Source organism: Haliotis rubra, unplaced genomic scaffold, assembly GCF_003918875.1.
Source record: "Haliotis rubra isolate DU_JTF1 unplaced genomic scaffold, ASM391887v1 Scf197, whole genome shotgun sequence".
Lineage (NCBI taxonomy): Eukaryota > Metazoa > Mollusca > Gastropoda > Lepetellida > Haliotidae > Haliotis > Haliotis rubra.
In genome coordinates, this window is record NW_025765969.1 from 920,032 (window position 1) to 944,016 (window position 23,985).

The 23,985-nt window shown below is 39.3% G+C and overlaps 1 protein-coding gene and 3 long non-coding RNA genes across 4 annotated transcripts in view; 1 reads left to right on the forward strand and 3 right to left on the reverse strand.

Annotated features, from left to right (window-relative positions):
- Nucleotides 1-23,985, reverse strand: part of LOC124274976 (zinc finger protein 816-like) — a 99,920-nt gene that overhangs the window by 32,673 nt on the left and 43,262 nt on the right. The gene's annotated exons all lie outside the window — the stretch shown is intronic.
- On the reverse strand, nucleotides 296-844 carry LOC124275000. Its single transcript, XR_006898161.1, has 2 exons — nucleotides 795-844; nucleotides 296-724 (listed from the first exon to the last, which is right to left on the reverse strand). It is a non-coding gene; the product is annotated as an uncharacterized LOC124275000 (long non-coding RNA).
- LOC124275001 lies at nucleotides 14,341-15,881 on the forward strand. The gene is made up of 3 exons (XR_006898162.1): nucleotides 14,341-14,393; nucleotides 15,329-15,384; nucleotides 15,840-15,881. It is a non-coding gene; the product is annotated as an uncharacterized LOC124275001 (long non-coding RNA).
- Nucleotides 21,018-22,312, reverse strand: LOC124275003. Its single transcript, XR_006898164.1, has 2 exons — nucleotides 21,933-22,312; nucleotides 21,018-21,830 (listed from the first exon to the last, which is right to left on the reverse strand). It is a non-coding gene; the product is annotated as an uncharacterized LOC124275003 (long non-coding RNA).

The following is a 23,985-nucleotide window of genomic DNA, read 5'->3' on the forward strand; positions in this document are numbered from 1 at the left end:
AAAACTTTGTAATCTTTGCACATTTATATTTTTAGTCTTAACAGCTGATAGGGTCAGATTTAGCCACATGGACAATATAACATGACATCATTCTCGAGCATGACATAAAAAATGGATTAAATTACGTCATCAGAACAGGAGCCTGACGTCAGTGATGCTTTGCCGTGGGGTTGATGTTTCATGCTTTTTATTCATTTTCTCTCTTAAAATGACAGCGAGAAATATATAGAATAACCTAATTGAAATTCGGATTTAGTATTGTTTGTCCTTTGCAAATGAACACTCGGAGTCCATCTCCAAATGCGTGGGATTAACACCATTTATTCACTTGGGAGGGAAAATCTTGATTTCTTCATGCCTCTTTGGTTATTGTCTAAATATCCATTATCTGTTACACACGATGATTATCACCTTAAAGGAATTGTAAGTTTACAGTAATTACACAGTACTAAACATGAACAGGTACAACAAAAGAGACATGTCAGCAAACTCTCTTTGCCTTAAGTCCTAGAAATCCAAAAGCATTAATCTGCTGCCTTGTGAACAAAACACAGCTATTCTACTTTCTGCTAATGATGAGGATGAAACGAATGCGTTACAAAAGGAGTTCTCAAGATCCTGAGAGTAGAAAGTTCCTGACTTCAAGAGCCTCGAGATCATGGCAGCAGAAAGTTCCTGACCTTCACAAGAGCTCTCAAGGTCATGACAGCAGAAAGTTCCTGACCTTCACAAGGAGCTCTTGCTGTTCACAGAAAGAGCTCACAAAGAGGTCATGACAGCAGAAAGTTCCTGACCTTCACAAGGAGCTCTCAAGGTCATGACAGCAGAAAGTTCCCGAGCTTCACAAAGAGCTCTCAAGGTCATGACAGCAGAAAGTTCCTGACTTCACAAGGAGCTCTCAAGGTCATGACAGCAGAAAGTTCCCGAAAGCACAAAAGTTCTGGGCTGGGTCTGACAGCTTCACTGAAAGAGCTCTCACAGCAGGTCATGACATAACTTCCAAAAAAAAGATATCACTTCTGATGCCATATTGGGCAAGTCTTTTTGTGCAGAATCAGTGCTTGTCTGTAGTTGTACTGCTTGCCACAGTCACACGCAAATATCAGCTTGTCATGAATGGCCCCTACATGGTTGGATCGAGAACCGGAACTGGAGAAGAGCTTGTCACATTCAGGACAAGGGTATTTTCCACCAACAGGTTTGGGGTAAACTCTCTCCTTCCTGCAGCGCTGCACGCCATGCGACAGAGCTCCATGTTGATACATGTTCGGGTCTGATTCAGACAGAGAAGAGTCTCGGTAGATACCATAGCTGTCCCAGGTATGAGAATCTGGAAACAAAAAACACGTTGCCTTGGTCACTCATGACAGCTTGAGACTATGCTACAGTCACTTGGGGTTCACAACACAAAATCAGAACCAGTTGTCTGTCCATCTTCTTTCGGTTGTCAGCATGCAGTGAAGTAGCTTGCAGATTTGATTGGATGATATGGATGATCCATAAAGCTACATCAACCAAGTATTAATACACAGTGCCTGACAAAGTGTAATTTCAAATACAGTGAAGCCCCGTTAGTCCGGACCCCGATAATCCGGATGTCTACGCCTCCCGGACGATTTTAGCTTGTTACCAATCTATGCCTATTTAATTTGCCTCGATAATCCGGTTTCCGGAACCGGATGGTAAGTAGCTGTAACCAATCAGTAGAAATAAACAGTAAATTGCTTCACAGTCCGGACGCTGTAAGTCGTGTTCCATACCATAACAACATCCCCCGGCGATGTTTACTTAACTGGCCATAAACAATAAAAACTCGGTGTCATGGAGTTTACAAGATGAACTCTTGTTAACTTTTGAGAAATGTCTATTAAGGGTTGTTGTTTTAATTAGACATTAAAAGTTCGCGACTGAAGATGCTGTACATTTACACTTTGATTGACACAACAATACAAAGGCGTGGATGACAAGTGAGCTGTTTTGTGATTGGTTAATGTACTTTGACAGACAGATGCGGTCATGTGGACTTAAAGTGATTTTGCTTCTCAACAACGCTGCAAGTCACAAGTTTGCGAAATGTGACCAAATACCACGTCTCATATTCAACCGATGGATGCAGGTATGTAATGTCCATATGTCCATGTAATGTCCATATAATGTCCATGTAATGTCCATGTAATGTCCATGTAATGTCCATGTAATGTCCATGTAATGTCCATGTAATGTCCATGTCCATATGTCTATAATGTCCCATGTAATGTCCATGTAATGTCCATGTAATGTCCATATGTAATGTCCCATGTAATGTCCATGTAATGTCCCATGTAATGTCCATATAATGTCCCATGTAATGTCAATGTAATGTTCATATAATGTCCATGTAATGTCCCCATGTAATGTCCATGTAATGTCATGTAATGTCCATATATATGTTCCATATAATGTCCATATAATGTTCCATATAATGTCCCATGTAATGTCCATATAATGTTCCATGTAATGTCCATATAATGTCCCATGTAATGTCCATATAATAATGTCCATGTAATGTCCATATAATGTCCCATGTAATGTCAATGTAATGTTCCGTGTAATGTCCATGTAATGTCCCATGTAATGTCCATGTAATGTTCCATGTAATGTCCATATAATGTTCCATATAATGTCCCATGTAATGTCCATATAATGTTCCGTGTAATGTCCATATAATGTCCCATGTAATGTCCATATAATGTTCCATGTAATGTCCATATAATGTCCCATGTAATGTCAATGTAATGTTCCGTGTAATGTCCATGTAATGTCCCATGTAATGTCCATGTAATGTTCCATATAATGTCCATATAATGTTCCATATAATGTCCCATGTAATGTCCATATAATGTTCCGTGTAATGTCCATATAATGTCCCATGTAATGTCCATATAATGTCCCATGTAATGTCCATGTAATGTCCCATGTAATGTCCATATAATGTCCCATGTAATGTCCATGTAATGTCCCATGTAATATACATATAATGTCCCATGTAATATCCATATAATGTCCACTCATGCCATTCTGAAGATCACAAGATTGATCATTGTGCTTTACAGAAAAGTAATGGAGTCTGATGAAAATCTACTTGCTTTTTCCGATATTCTAGTCATACAAGATAATCCACCAGACGTGAAAGCATTGTGACCCAGAAGGATTCAACAGAGTTGTCTACCTTGCTTTATATATCAGATGTCAACCTTATAAAACAATTTCCTTGATTTCCGGACCACTTTATTGTGTAAATTTCTATCTCAACTAAAGAAAACTGTCAAAGAACACAAGTATACTCTTGTTATTACACATTCCTTGTGGCGATTCCATCATGATCGGAAAAACAAATAAATCAAAAATCAAAATTAACATAAGGTGCCATTTTGGTTTTTTCCTCACAACTCCTGGGTTACTTTAATATAAATAAATCAGTCATTTTTGTCTGCATGAATTACATTTCTTTTTAGGATACATAAAGTCAGATATGTTTGTGGTTCACTCACTCATTAGTGTTGGGAATTGGTGTAAATCTCATAATTGATGATTGGTTCATTACAACCGATCAATCATCGAAAATAATTGGTTAGCGTCATTTATCAAGTTTCCTGGTTATGTTTGTTAATGCACAAAAAATAAAGAAAAAACATGTAGTTCTCGGGTTTTTTCGCCAAATTGCACAAAATGCATTTGCAAATTTCACATCTTTAAAGGATGACTAGTGTGTTAGGAACATACATTTCCTGGAGTTGTTAAGATAAACTTAATCATGACTTGGAACGAGCTTGTAGTGCTTATGCAATGTCGAGACAAAATCAACCTTTTGAAAAATATTGTTATTGCAACAAGTGGTCCAAAATTGTTTGTGTTCGATTATGAGAAAACATGATCGATTGCTTGGTCGTTTTGTCATTGCGACCAATCTTCAATTAGTTCAATTAATCGGACCATCATAACCACTCATTCAAAGAATGTAGAATCCTCAACACTGACTGCTTATTCGAAACAGTATTTTTTAGATGTGATTATTATCAGATTGCTGACCACCACAGAGAGCCATATACGATTTGCTTGGCATTTATTTTACCCAATCCAGTATTGTTTCTAAAACCCATTTCAGCTCCCCGATTTGTTTGGCATCTCATTCACCCAATCAAGTATTGTTTTTAAAACATGTTTGAGCTTCTCACGGATCTATCAGCCGCAATGCTGTGTCTTTTTGTGCCTCACAAGGTTGTGTCTGTAGTTGAACTGTTTTCCGCAATCACACGTGAACACTACTTTATCGTGAACTGCAGCCACGTGATGCCATCTTGTGCCCGAGTTAGAAAACACCTTGTCACACTGAGAGCAAGGGTAGTTCCCTTCGATAGGTTCAGGGTATGGTCGACCATGACCTTTGCGATTCAGGGGGAATAACTCTCGTCCAAATTGTTCATCTACTTGGACAAAAGCGTATGATGAAATGGGCCCAGTAAATCTGTTATCGTAACCATGACAACCTGAAAGCAATAAAAATAATTTTGAGTCCTTAGTGTTATCCAGTTATACTACTGAAAGACGGAATCTGAAGAACGATGAACTTAGAATGATTAAATAAACTTGAAATCTGTTATGCAGTCAAAGGACTTTCTATGTCAGTAATGGTGGGAATATTCCCGTCGCTATACCAACACATAAATAACTAACAGAAACTGAGAGACAAACTGCCCCACGCTAAATGTTGCTCTGACAAAATGGAAGTAAAAGTGCTTTATGATCTGTACACCTCTATCAGTTGACCTGACGACATAGTTTGAAGTATTTCACACTTGGATCATTTGAAAAGTGAGTGAGTGAGTGAGTATGGTTGCACGCCGCTTTTAGCAATATTCCAGCAATATCACGGCGGGGGACACCAGAAATGGGCTTCACACATTGTATCCATGTGGGGAATCGAACCCACGTGACGAGCGAACGCTTTAACCACTAGGCTATCCCACCGCCCCTCATTTGAAAAGATGTCCATCAGTGACAGGTCAACATTTAATGTTGCCTGTACCATGTGTGTAGAAACAATACACACTCAAAACACAACAAATTAAATTGTTACATTGTATCCCAATTTCTGACAAAGTGACAGCCAAATTTCAGTGAAATAAGTCCTAAATTAACTCTTCATGGCCATTAATATTTATCATTAAGTGAGTGTCCACCTAAATAAAAATAAACTATAGACAAAGCAATCTATAGGCGTAAAATGAGTAACATTATTGTGTTGACAAGAACACTAAAACAGTCAACAAAATTGACAAAACTCAATATTCATGAGAAATCTCTGCGAAAGGAGTTGACTGTACAATATATCAAGTAGTGCTGGTTATCGCTCACAATACGTGGATTGGTAGTCGGAGCTCAGTGATTGTTCAAAACTCGATTATAATCGTCAAACCCCCACAACAAAATCATGTGGGCAATAACGGGACACAATCATAACGTTGTGCTAGCAAAACAGGAACGTATTAATATATCAATGGAGGATACTTCCTGTTGAGACACGCACGCATTTATGTTGATTACATTTCTATGATACAAGGTAAACTGCATCAGTTGTTTATGTCTTGATTTAACAAACATAAGAAACATACTTTCTAAACTGTAATTTGATGCTTCATTTTCTCAGAATACGAATTAGTTTAACGAGCTCATCGATAATCACTGATGTCAGATCGATCGATTGACCCATTATTAAATCAATTGCTTCTGCACTAATATCAAGTAATGTCATCATTTTGTTTCAAGCACACCTTTACATATATCTGACAATGAGTGAGTGAGTGAGTATAGTTTTACGCCACACTCAGCAATATTCCTGCTATATGGAGGTGGTCTGTAATTGATCAAGTCTGGACCAGACAATCCAGTGATCAACAGCATGAGAATCGATCTATGCAATTGGGAACCGATGACATGTCAACAAAGTCATCGAGCCTGACTGACCGATCATGTTAGTCGCCTCTTATGACAACCATGGGTTACTGAAGATCAATTCCAACCTGGATCTTCATGGGTCATAGATCTGGCAAATATAGAGCAAAGAGAATGTTTATCACCTTTTCTAGCCGGACGCCTCAACACAGACAGAACAGACCTTCTTGTGATGGAGCAAACTCGATTCATACGAGTACACTTTACCACAAAGGCACGTGTACGACATCCGTTCGTGGAAAGAACGGATGTGGTTTCGTCTCGAGCCATGACTTGCAAACACTTTATTACACTGAGTGCAGGGGAAGCCACCCTGACTTGACTCAGTGCTGGTCTGAAGTCTGGGGACCTCGCAGAACCTAACCTGGTCCATCATAGAAAACTGATTGTGTCCGTAATTCCAGATCTGATTGTTAGGCAGATTCCCAGTCACACCACTGTGACCACGATTATCTGAAAATAACAAAAAGATGGATTCCAGTCCAGGTATTGAGGAAGGAGCGCCACAGTTTTCACGATCGGTACTATTGCCGACTAGTGACAATTACTGCCAACAAAGAGGTATATCGGGTTATGGGGTTTTGCTCACTTACGAACATGCATTGTTTTCTCAATTATCGCATGAACACATATAAAACAAGTTATTAACTTATTAATGGCAAGTTTATCTTAAACATGAACCATCATCCAAGTATGGTCAATCCATCAATCCATCAATGTTGTTGTAGCGGGAGTGAGAGAGTATGGTTTTACGCCACTTTTAGCAATTTTCCAGCAATGGGCTTCACACATTGTACCCATGTGGGGAATCGAATGCTGGTCTTCAATGTGGCGAGCGAACGCTTTAACCACTATACTACCCCACCGCCCCTTTGTAGCGCAAGTTTACAATGCCATCTGAACAGGAATGACATCCAAAAATTTATGATCCAACAAAATAGGAAAGAGCTCAGTCTGTCTGCAACAATGTTGTATTGTAGCTATGAATGATTGCTATTGCAAAATGACTGAACATATGAATAATTTTTGCAACATGGCATATTTTGTTATCTGAGTGTACGTGTTTTGTTTCCCAACATATTCTAGTCACATGATGTCAGTGTTCTTATTTATGTCAGATCAGACAAACCAGTGTTTGACATTATCAGACATCAAACAAACCACCACGTGTGATGAAGATTCAAGTTCTGTAGAACCATCAGACATCGGTAAGGACCTGTTGTAACCTGTAATTAATGAAGGGTTCTTGTTGTCACAAAGATGGACTGCAGCAAGAAGACATCAGATATTCAGCTGTGTAGCAATGCATTAGATATTCAGGTGTGTAGCATTGCTTCAGATATTCAAGTGTGTAGCAATGCATCAGATATTTAGGTGTGTAGCCATGCATCAGATATTCAGGTGTGTAGCAATGCATCAGATATTCAGGTGTGTAGCCATGCATCAGATATTCAGGTGTGTAGCCATGCATCAGATATTCAGGTGTGTAGCATTGCATCAGATATTCAAGTTCGTAGCAATGCATCAGATATTCAGGTGTGTAGCCATGCATCAGATATTCAGGTGTGTAGCAATGCATCAGATATTTAGGTGTGCAGCCATGCATCCAGGTGTGTAGCCATGCATCAGATATTCAGGTGTGTAGCATTGCATCAGATATTCAAGTTCGTAGCAATACATCAGATATTCAGGTGTGTAGCCATGCATCAGATATTCAGGTGTGTAGCATTGCATCAGATATTCAAGTGTGCTGCCATGCATCAGATATTCAAGTGTGTAGCAATGCATCAGATATTCAGGTATGTAGCATTGCTTCAGATATTCAGGTGTGTAGCATTGCATCAGATATTCAGGTGTGTAGCAATGCATCAGATATTCAGGTGTGTAGCATTGCATCAGATATTCAGGTGTGCAGCCATGCATCAGATATTCAGGTGTGTAGCAATGCATCAGATATTCAGGTGTGTAGCATGCATCAGATATTCAGGTGTGTAGCAATGCATCAGATATTCAGGTGTGTAGCCAGCCATGCATCAGCCATATTCAGGTGTGTAGCCATGCATCAGATATTCAGGTGTGTAGCATTGCATCAGATATTCAAGTTCGTAGCAATACATCAGATATTCAGGTGTGTAGCCATGCATCAGATATTCAGGTGTGTAGCATTGCATCAGATATTCAAGTGTGCTGCCATGCATCAGATATTCAAGTGTGTAGCAATGCATCATATATTCAGGTATGTAGCATTGCTTCAGATATTAAGGTGTGTAGCATTGCTTCAGATATTCAAGCGTGTAGCAATGCATCAGATCTTCAAGTTCGCAGCAATACATCAGATATTCAGGTGTGTAGCCATGCATCAGATATTCAGGTGTGTAACATTGCATCATATATTCAGGTGTGTAGCAATACATCAGATATTCAGGTGTGTAGCCATGCATCATATATTCAGGTGTGTAGCATTGCATCATATATTCAGGTGTGTAGCAATGCATCAGATATTCAGGTGTGTAGCAATGCATCATATATTCAGGTGTGTAGCAATGCATCATATATTCAGGTGTGTAGCAATGCATTAGATATTCAGGTGTGTAGCATTGCTTCAGATATTCAAGTGTGTAGCAATGCATCAGATATTCAGGTGTGTAGCCATGCATCAGATGTTCAGGTGTGTAGCATTGCATCAGATATTCAAGTTCGTAGCAATACATCAGATATTCAGGTGTGTAGCCATGCATCAGATATTCAGCTGTGTAGCATTGCATCAGATAATCAAGTGTGCAGCAATGCATCAAATATTCAAGTGTGCAGCCATGCATCAGATATTCAAGTGTGCTGCCATGCATCAGATATTCAGGTGTGTAGCAATGCATCATATATTCAGGTATGCAACAATGCATCAGATATTCAGGTGTGCAGCAATGCATCAGATATTCAGGTATGCAGCAATGCATCAGATATTCAAGTGTGCTGCCATGCATCAGATATTCAGGTATGTAGCAATGCATCAGATATTCAGGTGTGTAGCAATGCATCAGATATTCAGGTGTGTAGCAATGCATCAGATATTCAGGTGTGCAGCCATGCATCAGATTTTCAGGTGTGTAGCAATGCATCAGATATTCAGGTGTGTAGCAATGCATCATATATTCAGGTATGCAACAATGCATCAGATATTCAGGCGTGCAGCAATGCATCAAATATTCAAGTATGTAGCAATGCATCAGATATTCAGGTATGTCAGATATTCACATGTCAGTTTTTCCAGCGAGTACACTTGTGTTGACCCCATTGTTACGCCCCAATACAATAATGTCCTGCATGTGTATCATGAGTTAGCTACAAATAGGATTCACATCCTTCATGAGAATGAAAGAATGTGCAGAATAACATTTTTATTTCAGACAAACAAGTGGTTGATGTTGTACCAGGTTCCTTCTGAGTACGATAACAAACCATCCTGCAAATCTCAGAGTTTGATCAGCCCTGGTCACTTATTACAAGAAATACAAGGAACAAGGACCTATCCCAAGCTCCACAAGCTAATCTGTATCACAGTCTCTGAACCACATTATTTCCCCTTCCGCCAGCCCTCCCTGCAATACGAACCCCTTTTGATGCAAGTCTGGATTTCCTCAGGCTCTGAATCTTCCATCTCATCGGGGCTCCTGTTAAATTTACGAGGAATTATTTGCTTCTATCAAAATTATGCTTATTCAGAGACAAAAATCAACCAAGAATGACTTGACGGCGTGAAGAGCGAACACTTTAATCACTAGGCCACCCCACCTTGGCTCTAAGCTGTTCAAGGTTCCATTGAGTTTGCACATTTTATTCTGACACATATCTATTTCTGTGACAAAATGTCAATCGGAAGCAGCTGCTGGGAATATCAGATCTGCTGCATAGTGAGTGAGTGAGTTCAGTTTTACGCCACTTTTAGCAATATTCCAGCAATATCATAGCGGGGGACGACAGAAATGGGCTTCACAAATTATATCCATGTAGGGAATCGAACGCGGCTTCAGCGTAATCAGTGAACGCTTTAACCACTCGGCTACCCAACCAACGGTCTGCTGTATAGATGAGTGAGTGAGTGGGTTTAGTTTCACGCCACACTCACTCACTCTAGTGTATAGAGCAGTCGCAATAATTCCAACCAGCAAAAACAATCCAATCAGATTTTCAGCTAATTTGATGACATGATTCACACTGACATCACATACAATGAAGAATTGGACAAACTCAAAAACAACAACAGAATTTGTTTCTTGTAAATTTAATACATGATCAACTCAATTTCATCATGACATAAAATACGCCATTTTGCAGATCACAAATGTTGCATGCAGAAAAGACACCAACAGAATGAAACATTAGATATTTATCATTGGTTATACATCAGAGGGCAGGATACACTCCAGATTACAGAGGGTAAGCTGGCTTCAGCTATAGTGAGTGAGTGAGTGAGTTTGGTTTTACGCCGCTTTTAGCAATATCCCAGCAATATCACGGCGGGGGACACCAGAAATGAGCTTCACACAATGTAACCATGTGGGGAATCAAACCCGGGTCTTCGGCGTGACGAGCTAACGCTTTAACCACTTTTTACCCCACCGCCCCTCTTCAGCTAGACAACATACATGTCAATCCGAACACCGTCACAAATAAAACAAAATTTCAACAAAATTCTGCCATCATGTCCATTGCCCACTTTAGGTGACTCTCACAAGAAAGCTGTCTGAACTATAAAACTCTCAGATCCCAAATCCTGATCAAGATGAACATAAGCATCTAGAAGATGGAAGAACAATGCGAAATAAATCTTTGTCTTAGCAACAAAATATTTACAATGACAGTTATGAGACCTCTTTAGCATTTTCCTGATAAAAGTAAATATTTAATGATAATTTTTGTTGTTTAACACAGTGCTCAGCAATTTTCCATCTATATGAGGATGGTTTGTAAGTAACAGTGTTTGGACCAGACAATCCAGTGACTGGCATCATGAGCATCAATCAATCTGACCAGTTCTAACCCGGATCTTCACAAGCAGAGACAAACATGGGTTGCTGAAGACCAGTTCTAACCCGGATCTTCACGGATAGATGAGACCAGGTTCCCGACGAAGGGGCAAGAGGAACACTGAAATGTCTCACATAATAAAGGATATGTTATCATTCGTAAACAGTTCCCCTTCTTGCAAATATACGCCAAGACAAGTCCATCCTGAAACTGTCGATGATTACGATGATGTTGTGATACACATCGGACACGTCTTTTTGTGATACACAAGGCTGGACTGATAGGCATATACTTTACCACAGAGACACGTGAAAGAAACCTTTTCATGAACAGACTTCATGTGGTTCCATTTGACTCCATAGCTAGAAAACGACATGTTACACTTGGGACATAAGTGTTGGTCCAACTTGGGGGGTTGTTTTCTTGGGTAATAATTCTGATAAAAGGGCGAAAACTGACGCTGCTGTTCGTTCATCCTGTTTTGCTCAACACCCATGTTACCATGGTAACTGGCGAAACCAAGGACACCTGCAAGTAACAAAAAGTCCTTTGTCGTATCCATGTTAACATGAGAAGTGGCAGAGAGAGACCAGGCTGGATTATCTTGGGAAATACATTTCAAGAGGCGTAAAAGGCAAAATAGTGATGGAAATTATATGAATGGACCACTGGTAATCGGCGATCACTCAAAGTGTGTGGATACAATATAAACAGCCATTATTTGTATTATCATTTTACAGATTAAGAAATAAAAATGCAGTAGAGAGGGTTCTGGTGATCCTGGAAGTCAGGCTGGTAAGGCTCATCAGCAGCTCAGGGCCCTTGGCCCCTCTACACGCAGCCCAGGAAACGCTGCCTAGTCGAACCCACCAAGAACTTTCCAGAGAATATGAAGGCTCCCCCAGGCTCCCTTCTGCATTACTCTGAATGTCAGGGCTGTGCTCCCGGTGGAGAACCTGGGAACTCTCCTGATCTGCGCCAAGAAATTCATTGCCCGATGGAGCTGTTAAAGCTATTTCCCTGAGGCAGTTTAAAACCATGATAAATCAAACAGAAACTCACAATTACTTTGATTTAAATTTTGGGACTAGATTTGATCAAATCATCCACATGTCGGAACTATCAAAATTTAAGAACAACGGTGTATTTTTATATTCAAAGATACGATGTGAAAACTACCTTATACAGTAACGGTGCATTGGATAACTCAACAAATAGTGACATTCTCAACTCATTACACCAGTTCATTTCTAAAAGTAAGCGCTTGCAGTGGGTATCACCTCTACATATACATGTATATTCATTGCAAGACAGGATTTCTATAACTTGATTTTCTGCGGCAGCTAATTTCGTTGCTAGGCACACCCAACACCATAACCAAATATTTATTATTCAATCATTTTTCTGAGTGTAAGTTTGTCTCAGTATTATTCTTTTCTTGTCGGACTATTTCAATTATGTATCCAGCTATATTAGAACCGTGTACTGGAGCGACGTTTATATAAGCCACTAGGCCTATCCAGGTTTCTGCTTTGACGGAATAAAAACATGTTTAAACCAGATCAGGAGGTACCAAACCAAGGGCATCGTGAACAATGGGGAGTCTAAAGACAGTGTACTTGGGATTCAATTATTATTAATATTTTATTAACTGTTCACAAAAATGGTAAGCCTATCTTGCTCTGCAGAGTTTGGTCAAAATGACACAACATTAAATGTATTCCCTGTGTTAGGAATGAAGAGGTCCTACAAGCAGTAAGCTCAGTTCAAGTACTGTAAATCACGAAATTTTTGCGAGCAAGATATTTTTGCAAAAATTGTGAATGACTTGAGCTCACGAAAATATCATGACGCAATTTATTATTCAGCAGTTGGTATAATCAACAACAGATCTAGACGACACATCAATTAAGCAATTACGACAACTTGGGGGAAGACTAATTACCAGCATTACTAGTCCTCACGTGTCAAACAAGGGATACTCGAACAAAAGTTACTCAATCAGTATGTCTGATAATCCAGACAGGCGCCAACCACTTTACACACGTTCTATTTCTTTAAAGACCTTTTGATAGGCCGACACCATCCACCGGGCGTGGATAGGTTTCATCACACTTATCCGGAGATCAACAGCTTTGCTGATGTCATTGTCAACAATATAATAGAGGCATTCCAATTAATAGAATCCCTTTGAACTGTTTTAAGCTTATCTGGTCTGTGCAGCGTGTGTTGTTTTTAAGAAAACATCACTGATTGCATACACACGGAAGTACTCTACTGAGCTCAGTTCAAGATTAGTGGCAGACCCAGTCTAAGTAAACTTAGGCTCAGTATTATTCGTTACACTTCTATACTGAGTCTAACAAAACCTTGTGGATGGTCGCGTCAGCTGACCTTTTCAATGGACCAATGAGAACACAGCTTACCAAATCGCGAAAGTTGACATTCGCACATACCTTTTGAACTTTTACCTTGAAAAGTTTTGTACCCGAAGCGATTCGAGAATGCTACTATTTTCAATGCGATGAAACTTCGGTGATGCACATGGAGCACGCAACAACGAGTGAGTAAACGATTCGCTGAAAATAGCGTTTTGTCAGTATTCAGGATGTCAGCTTTGGAAATATTAGCTAATGATAACCATGGCAACAGAAACCCAAAAGCGTATATTCTGCAGGTCATATATCTGTGTTCTATGCAGGTTTTCATTTGTTAGGAGATCAGTGTTGGAGACTGGGGAAGAGAAAATCCATTTTGTAAGTCCCGCCAAACCCTAAATAATAGCCATTGTCTGATTGGTTAAATCTGTTTGTCCGTCTCGTGTATGATTGGACAGTCATAGGTCGCTCAAAGGTTACCTGACGCGACCTTCCACAAGGTTTTGTTAGACTCAGTATAGAAGTTTAACGAATAATACTGAGCCTAAGTTTACTTAGACTGGTGGCAGACCTTTAATATGTGATTGGATTTAAATTAGGTAGAACTGTCAGTTGCAATCTACTTTTGAGAATGGGGAACATTCCTCAGTTATCTCCCTTTACAGCTTGGCCAAGAGATGGCGCCAATCACTACGGTCCTAAGTGTACTTCCGGCATAATGATGGCGTTCAAAGTTTGTTGCACGGTTGATTTCAAATGCGCAGCAATATTACGATGCCTGAAACGTGCTGCCGTGCCTCGGGATGCTGCAATAGAGGTTCGACGTGTCCGAGAGGTCAAAACTTGCTGAAGTGGTGGTTGACTATCATTCGAAGTAGCGACGAATGAAACAAAAAGCATGACGAGGTAGCAGTCAGCTCTTGCTGGTCTCACTCTCAGTGTTGTGTGCCATTTCCATATCTTCTGACAGAGCTGATTTTGTTACTGTAACTAATTATGGTAAGTACCTACGTATTTTGTAGCTTTACAGTTTGAAGAAAGCGTTGTTATTGTTATTCTCCTTGCCAAATTTGGATTAGCATGCCAAATACCGAAGAAATTCGAAAGCAGGGTTTTAGAATGGATTCAGGGAAAGAATGTGTTGCTTAAGAGGACACATGCTGTACAGAACTGTTCGCCTTGAAACGCATTAGGGGCCCCTCACTGTAGTAATCATCAAAACGCATAGTACACTTTAGCTTTACAAATGGTGCAGCCAAAGTCACCATCTGTAGAATGCCACTCATGTTATCGTTTGAAATCGGCACCTCAGTGAAGCTATAAACATGATAAAACAGTTTCTGTAGTAGTTAGGCTTTATTCATTGTAAACATTATTTCAAAATGTTCCACCGTACTTGAACACAGCTATTGCATTCTAATTTCAGGTTAATCTATTGAATTTATTTTCAACTATATTTCAATTATATCTAAGCAAAGCATTCATCACTTGATATGGCCTGTTGATTTTACCTGCTTGTCTTCTCTCATACAACACCTGGTCATGCATCTTAAATACAGTTGTCAGTTTGACACCGAGTTACATTGAGTAATTTACTTAAAATTCTAATGTTTGTGATATTTTCACATATGCTTATATCTCCTGATGACAGGTAGGTAGAGTAGGCAAGTAAATTGGAACCCCCAATTTATTATTTTCAGTGTTTTAAGGTAATTGGCATTTCACAAGTAAATTTTCATGTGAACCTGTGGGTTAACTTTCATTTTCTTCTTGCTTTAAAAAGCAAACTAGCATCATTATATACATGTGTGCAAAGTTGTTTATGTTTGACAATAACACCTTTGCTCCCTTCATTGTTGAATTAAAATTTACCAAGAATGCTAATACACAATTGACTTTTCCCCTTTAATGCATCACATTACATCTCCCTACAGGTGCCTGCTTTCCCCAACGATGAGGCCCAGGTGATTCCAGAATACACATGCTACAGGTTAGTGTTTGTTTACTTTTGGTATGAATTTGTCTGAATAATGTCTGGTGTACTTGTTGAACACACTTCTTTGTATCAGAAAAAAATTTAACAAGGAGAGTTACTTGCTTGATAACGGTGTTAGTAGCTACACCACAATGTTGCTCATATTATATTAAAGAAGTTGATTATCCATAGAACTATCCTTGTTGTTCATCATACCAACTTTTAAATGCCACTCAGAGAAGAAAAAATGTCAGCATATTTAAATTATGCTTCTCTGTAGTTGAAACATTTGTTAAGAATAATGTTTTCCACCTTTGACCTATCGGAATGAATATGTTCATTATGTGACATGTCTTTTTCTACAATAGTAACTTAAATCTGATAATGATACATTTTCTGATAACTGGCAGTCATGAGATAACATTACCCTGTATCAGTTTGGATAGTAATACTCCACTGATGTTTTCCAGGATGAACACGTCTGAGGCAACAGAGAGAAACAGATGCTGTATGACTGATTCTTTCCCTGGACTGTATCAGCTGACCCACTTAATGTTGGTGGATACTTGTGATGTTGAATGTAACTTTAGTGAGGTCGCTGGGGAGGAAACAATCACCCATGATGATTTTGATGGCAAGAATATTGAGCCAAACATTTTCTCTCCAGACTGGGCACAGGCCAAATATGAAAGTACCTGTATATCAACACAGAGACAAACATGCAGTGCTTCCAGTACTCACTATTATGCTTAGTGCTGCAGCAATTTTCATTTACACAGGACTGTCAAAGTATTCAGACTTCACTTTTGTACTTCCATTTATGGTAGCATATGCATGTCACCTAAATTATCTGTACAGCAGTATTGACAGTATGATTGTCAGTGTGGAAAACATCAACATGCATCTGATGTAAGTGTTAATCAAGGTTTTCAAAGGAGACCATCACATTTTTTAACTGTATGAATGTCTATATTTATGAATGTCCATTACATGCAGAATATAATATGTTGAACAATAAAACTGAAATGACAACCCAGACTTTGTTGATTTTTTGTCTGATGATAGTGACACAGGAGAATAACCTTAAGTATTGTAGAATCTCAATTGTACCATTTGGACTACCATTTAAAACTTAAATTATTCCTTGTTTCAGTATTTCAAATACACACTGTGTTCACTGACACTGTCAGTCCATTATAATTGTGATGAGCCTTGATGTAATTTGCAAACCCTTCACACATGCTGGAATAACAAATGTGAAATATTTTGTATTCAAATTTAAAGGCTCCCACCTTAAAGACAATGTACCCGATACCCCTTGCTTCTGGCATCATATAGTTCGCGACCTCCAGTAATGGTTCAATGTGTTTATAATATTTCAGTATTTAACCCATGCTTAGTTACATTATTTGACAACACCTGAAACACAATTTCAAATAATATTCTTGTGTTTTCAAAATGTGATCTGTCATTCAGATACTGGTTATTTGTGTTGAGAAGAGACAGCCTTTAAAAATGGTACAGATTGGGGTGGGGTCCCAAATGATACTTAGAAATATATTGTGCAAGCAATATGCCAATATGGGGTGTGTGTGTGTAAGTAAATTTGTACATAAAAAAGATTAATGCTTAAAATTATGGGGTGGGTTTAATTGATTTTGAATATGACATATGCAAGGGGTGTGACTTACTTTGTACATGAACTATAGGGAGGTCATTCACATTGTACATAAAAATCATCACCAACACCCACCTCACTAATTTATGAGCGGTCCTTTAAATATGTATGTAGAAACTATTAACGGAAGTTGTGAGCTTATTTATCGTGTGAATGGGTGTAATATATATTGTTGAACACACACTGTCAGAGTCGTTAATTCGATGAAAATGATTTATGTTCGTTGCCATATCATTTCCTCTTTCCATTGCATCCCAAAGCGTTATTGGCTATGAACATATGTTGTTTACGTGAGCGAAAACTGAAGCACCTCTATGTTTGTAGCGTAATCAGGTCAGCTATGCGTTATTTGTAATAGCAGCTAATTTCAGTGTACACTAATGCTATGTTCTAACAACTATTCACGAAGCGCCATTAATCCTCTGTGTAATGTGACATAATGGGAGTAAATGGTTTGGCAATTTACAAAGCAACTACTCAATACGAAATTCAGAAAGCGGCAATATTACAATAACTGCAGTACCCGTTCTGTTAGCATTATTTTTCGTCCAGACAGCTAGTTCTTAGTGGCTTTGACAATAGTAGTCAGTCGGGACAACTTCCAGCTTCCGTAATTCGTAATATAAGAACCACAGAGTTAAAAGTAGGTTTAATGTCGATTTAAGTTTAGGCTTGGCCGATAGGCAGGCCAGTATCAGAGTGACAGCTGCTGTTGGACCATAACTACTGCAGCGCTGCAGGCGGGCAAGGGGGCGCAACTCCAGGAATGTTCCCCATTAGGCAAGTTGAAAAAACATCATGAGGCAAAAACGTCTGTTGGTCGGTATCCGCAAAAATATCGTGACGCAAACATTTGTGATATACAGTAGTCTGTACACACAGTTCCCACAAGTATTTAAAGTTGAATCCTAGACGGGATTATTTTAAAACTTTGTGAGAATGTCTACTATACCGAGAAAGATTAATCCCAAATATAACATTTGTTGCATCAGGAGTTAAGACCATTGAATCTCTTGTATTATTTCAAACACTGTCTATAATTATGTAGCGTCTGATAAAATATGATGCTATCGCCATTGTTATGCAAGTGATATGAATGTTTAATGCACATGGAGTGTCACTGATGTAGTAAATTAATGCAATAACCTTGGAATCATGTGGTAAATATGCAAATGACGACACCTGGATGAAAATACTTCAAAGCTCAATAAGTTTATGCAAAATATCATTGATTAAACATTACCTGAATTCACTAATAAGTTTAGATAGGACTTTCCTGATGTGTGGCTGATTCTGTGAACAAACATGGCTGCACACAGAGAGACCTTGAACAAACACTCCAGTCCTGAACAGTTTCTAAATTTAGCAAATAGGTACAATGGGTGAAGCCCATTTCTGGTGTCCCCCGCTGTGGTATTGCTGGAATATTGCTAAAAGTGGCGTAAAAATAAACTCTCTCACTCACTCTAACTTTACCAAATGAGTACAATGTGTGAAGCCCATTTCTGGTGTCCCCCGCCATGGTATTGCTGGAATATTGCTAAAAGGGGCATAAAAATAAACTCACTCACTCACTCTAACTTTACTTAACCGAGTGACTTTTAAGGTTAAATAATAAACAACTTAAACAATCCCTTATGTGTATGAATGTCATAAATGTCATACATTACAAATGAAAATTATGTTGCCAAAGTCTAGCATTATGCAGATCTTTTTCTAATAATATGAGATAAATGATATGGAAACACAATCGGGTAATAATCTCTCTCTGAATATATTTGTTTGTTGTTTAATGCCACAAGCAGCAATATTCCAGCTATATGGTGGAGGTCTGTAACTAGTGTCTGGACCAGACAATCCAGTGATCAATAGCATGAGCATCAATTTACCACCCAGTCCTAGTCTCCATATAGAATACAAGCATGGTGGCAACACACAAAAGATATGATTCGTTCAACCATTAAAGAATAGCGATTAGGTAGCAATGACACCAGCTGTGTTTCCATGCAGGAAATGTGAGATCTTTTTTTGCATGATATAGATGATCAGTGTTTTATGTTTTAAACTTGTTTTGACCTGGAAATCAAGGCTGCCATACAGCTGAAATATTGCTGAGTGCGATGTTTAACAACAAAAGAAATCAAAGGTTGGTACAAAGTATTTGGAACATGTGAAGATCCAGGTTAGAATTGATCTTCAGTAACTCATGCTTGTCGTAAGAGGTGACTAACGGGATCGGGTGGTCAGGCTCACTGACTTGATTGACACATGTCATATCCAAATTGCGTAGATCCATGCTCATGATGTTGATCACTGTATTGTCTGGTCCAGATTATTTACTGACCACTGCTTTATCTAGACACTGTACTGAGAAACACTGGGCAGACCTTGTGGTAGACCCCAAACTGGTCCTTTGATAGCCACCATTCTAGTGTGGTAATCACCTTTATCTAGACACTGTACTGAGGAACACTGGGCAGACCTTGTGGTAGACCCCAAACTGGTCCTTTTGATAGTCACCATTCTAGAGTGGTAATCACCTTTATCTAGACACTGTACTGAGAAACACTGGGCAGACCTTGTGGTAGACCCCAAACTGGGTCCTTTTGATAGCCACCAGACTGGACTGATACACATACACCAGCCAAACGACACCTTTCTAGTGTGGTAATCACCTTTATCTAGACACTGTACTGAGAAACACGACTACCCCAGCTCCCCATGAGGTGGTTGAGTAGCCGATATATGTTGGGTATATTGGTATAGTTGGAGACATTGTTTTTCAAAATCATGTTTGGGGCAGTGGATTAGCTTAGTGGTGAAAGAGTTTTAATCTGATTCTCAGTTGGATGTGCTCTGTTAAAGGTTTGTATTCCAGACTGCAAGGCTGTGTCACTTTGAATAAAATCATTATTGTCCAGCATTTGTTCACCACTCTGAAGGCCTGGGTTCGATTTCCCACAAGGATACAAATTGTAAAGCACATTTCTCATGTCATTTTGCTGGAATATTGTTAATAATGACGCAACATAATACTCACTCAAAGAGAGATAGAAAAGATTTCAGGTCATCTGATAAATTTGAACACAGTGGAGTCTAACACCCTTTAAATTTAATCCCAGTCGATCAACATTGATCAATATCCACAACAGAACAGCTCAGTCTTAAAATTTATGAATTCGGAATTCCTTCATCAAATTTTACTAGAGATACAGAAACCACATGTGCTGAATGTTTCACTTGCTGGAACAGAGACTTCGGGAAAGCTTGATACTGATTGGTTGATCAGAAAGTTCACCTAAAGTGATGCTAGTGGCTTGTAGTGTTGGGAATTGGTTAAAATCCCATACTTGATGATTGGTTTATTACAACCGATCAATCATCGTAAAAAATTGGTAAGCATCATTCATGAAATTTGTTAATGCACATAAAAATAAGAGAAAAACATGTAGTTCTTTTGGGGCTTTTTGGCCAAAATTTCACATCCATAATGGATGACTAGTATGTCAGGAACATAAATTTCTTGGAGTCTTTAAGATAAATTCAATCATGACTTGAAACAAGCTTGTAGTGCTTATGAAATGTAACAGACAAAACCAACCTTGTGAAAAATACTGTTTATGAAAACAAGTGTTCCAGAATTGTTTGTGTTCGATTATGAGAAAACATGATCGATTGCTTGGTCGTTTAGTCACTGCGACCAATCTTCGATTATTTCAATCAATCGCACCACTACTAGTGGCTTGTCAGACCTTCACACAGCAAGGTATTGTAGATTGTATTTCAGATTATATTTGATCAGGGGTGTAGCTACCATTATGAAAAAAGCCAGGGCTTACACATGATTGTTGCTAAAAAGGTTGGACAAGCCCTCAATACTATTTAAATATAAAGCTTTGCGGCCTATCGGGCTTACATGACAACACTGGCTTGCTACGCGCCTGTTGATGGCATGTAAAATTTATGATCCATGTTTTATGTTTTATTGAACATATCAATGATACACAAATGTTCTCATCCAATGAATACAGTGGATCACAACTGTCACAGACCATAAAGCATAAAAGCTGTATGTTGTAGAGAAGATGGTCGATAACATGGTTATTGACCTCCTGTCTAGTCTCACTGACAGATGCTGTTTCCTCATTGGCCCAACAGGTGCCCTCATCTTGCAGTGAGTGGTCCATCCACACATCCATTATCCATGCACATATCAATAATCCATTTTAGTTTGCAACTTTATACACTTGTCCAGAAAAGTTCTGGTTGGTCCAGTAACCTGATCTTCAGTAACCCATGCTTGTCGTAACGTGATTGGGTGGTCAGGCTCGCTGACACATGTCATCGTATCCCAGTTGCATAGAGCGATGCTCAAACTGTTGATCACTGGATTGTCTGGTCCAGATTTGATTATTTACAGACCCCATATAGCTGGAATATTGCTGAGTGTGGCGTAAAACTAAACCCGCTCAGCTAGAATAGTTCATAAAACAGTAAAATCCGGTGACAATGATTATTTGATTCATGTTCAGGCAAGTGGTCTCCAAATGTTTTGGAGCAGACAGCATAATTTGGTGCAGCATTACAGTCAAAACAAGTCAGTCTCAAATCAATTAACTGGAAGCTTTTTTAAATTTCATATTGAAACAGTCAACAGGCCGTGTCTTGCATGTGATGTTTCTCTCAAAGCAATGATGGATGACAATGACACCTGATGCATGATGCATGATACATGATACACACACTTTAGCAGTTCAATGTCTGCCATCCTTACCCATCAAACCTGCTATCTGACTGATCTGACAATATTCCAGCAACAGCTCAACCAGAAATGTCTCACCATCATTACCCATCAAAGCCAACCATTAGGCTACCCCACGCCCACCAGCTATCTGACTTCAGCAGCTCAATAATGTCTACCATCCTTACTCATCAAACCAGCTATCTGACTTCAGCAGCCCAATGTCTATCACCCTTACTCATTAACCCAGCTATCTGACTTCAGCAGCCCAATGTCTATCACCCTTACTCATTATCAAAGCTATCTGACTTCAGCAGCCCAATGTCTATCACCCTTACTCATTAACCCAGCTATCTGACTTCAGCAGCCCAATGTCTATCACCCTTACTCATCAAACCAGCTATCTGACTTCAGCAGCTCAATAATGTCTACCATCCTTACTCATCAAACCAGCTATCTGACTTCAGCAGCTCAATGTCTATCTACCATCCTTACTCATTATCAAAGCTATCTGACTTCAGCAGCCCAATGTCTATCACCCTGCTATCTGACTCAGCAGCCCAATGTCATTAAACCAAAGCTATCTGACTTCAGCAACTCAATAATGTCTACCATCCTTACTCATCATTATCAAAGCTATCTGACTTCAGCAGCTCAATAATGTCTACCATCCTTACTCATCAAACCCAGCTATCTGACTTCAGCAGCTCAATGTCTACCAACCTTACTCATCAAACCAGCTATCTGACTTCAGCAGCTCAATGTCTGCCATTGGATGACAATGTCAATGCTAGATGAATGCCACCCGTGACTTCAGCAACTGAGTACTGTCTGTCATCTTGACTCGTTAACCCAGCTATCTGACTTCAGCAGCCCAATGTCTATCACCCTTACTCATTATCAAAGCTATCTGATTCGGTCTCTCACTGTCTTGCAAAACCTTCTGAAGTCAACAAGGCTGCATGTTCAGATGTTGCTTAACACACACAAATTGAACCTGTTTTCATTTCAAGATACCACACTGAGATGTTATTGTTCCACACTTACATGTTATTTCCACACTTAGATGTTATTTCCACACTGAGACTAACTACCAGATCAGCAGCTTCACAATTTCCACAATCAGCAGATTCCAGGGAGCTGTAACCAGTTGGTCAGAAGATTTGTCCAATGTCCAGACATCCTCAATTGTGACACTCATTTCTTTGCAGCACAAACCAGATCATGTGAACACTTCAGTGTATGACAACAGTGAGTGAGTGAGTATGGTTTTACGCCGCTTTTAGCAATATTCCAGCAATATCACAGCAGGGGGCACCAGAAATGGGCTTCACACATTGTACCCATGTGGGAATCGAACCTGGGTCTTCGGCGTGACGAGCTAACACCTTAACCACTAGGCTACCCAACTGCCCCCAGATGACAACAGTGTATGACAATAGGGTTTGGTACTGCTGCAGACCGTTCTATAAGACTCCAGTTCATCCCAAGCAATGGCTGAGACTGATCTGTCACAGGTTGAGAGTAAAAAGACCTCCTTATATAGGAACTACACAGGAGTTGTATAGCAACTACTGAATGATCAACTTTAATTAATTTCAACAGACATTAGAAGACCACAGCCTTCTACAGCAGCTTGTAACCTTGGTCACTTCAGTAAACCATGACGTCTCAACATACAAGACTGACATTCAGATTGAGAGTCAAATGCATGCATGGACTGAAGAGAAGTCATTGTAATGTATTCACAACACATTAATCATCAATGAAACAATGCAAACGTTTGATTCAATGAGGATCGCTGAACACGTTTTCCTTTTCCATCGTGAATTCCTTTTCTTTTGCAAATGAGTCGGTTTCTTTGATGAGTCAGCAATATTTCTTGCAATGAAAAGCTGTTCATCACTGACTTTCCATTAACGGATGCTCAATTCCTCCAGAAACATTTACACTGACAGTCCACTCAGCAATGTTTGTCAGTGTAGAGACAATCAATTCTAAACCCAAATGGGATACTCCATGATGACATGAAACAGTTCCTGAATCCAAAGTTGACAATCGCCGTTATGGCGGAGAGGTGACGGCCACGCACATCGGGCAAGTCTTCCTGTGGAACGACAGACTCGACTGATACACGTATACTTTCCCACAAACACACGAGAACGTGACTTTTTTATGAATGGACTGTATGTGGTTC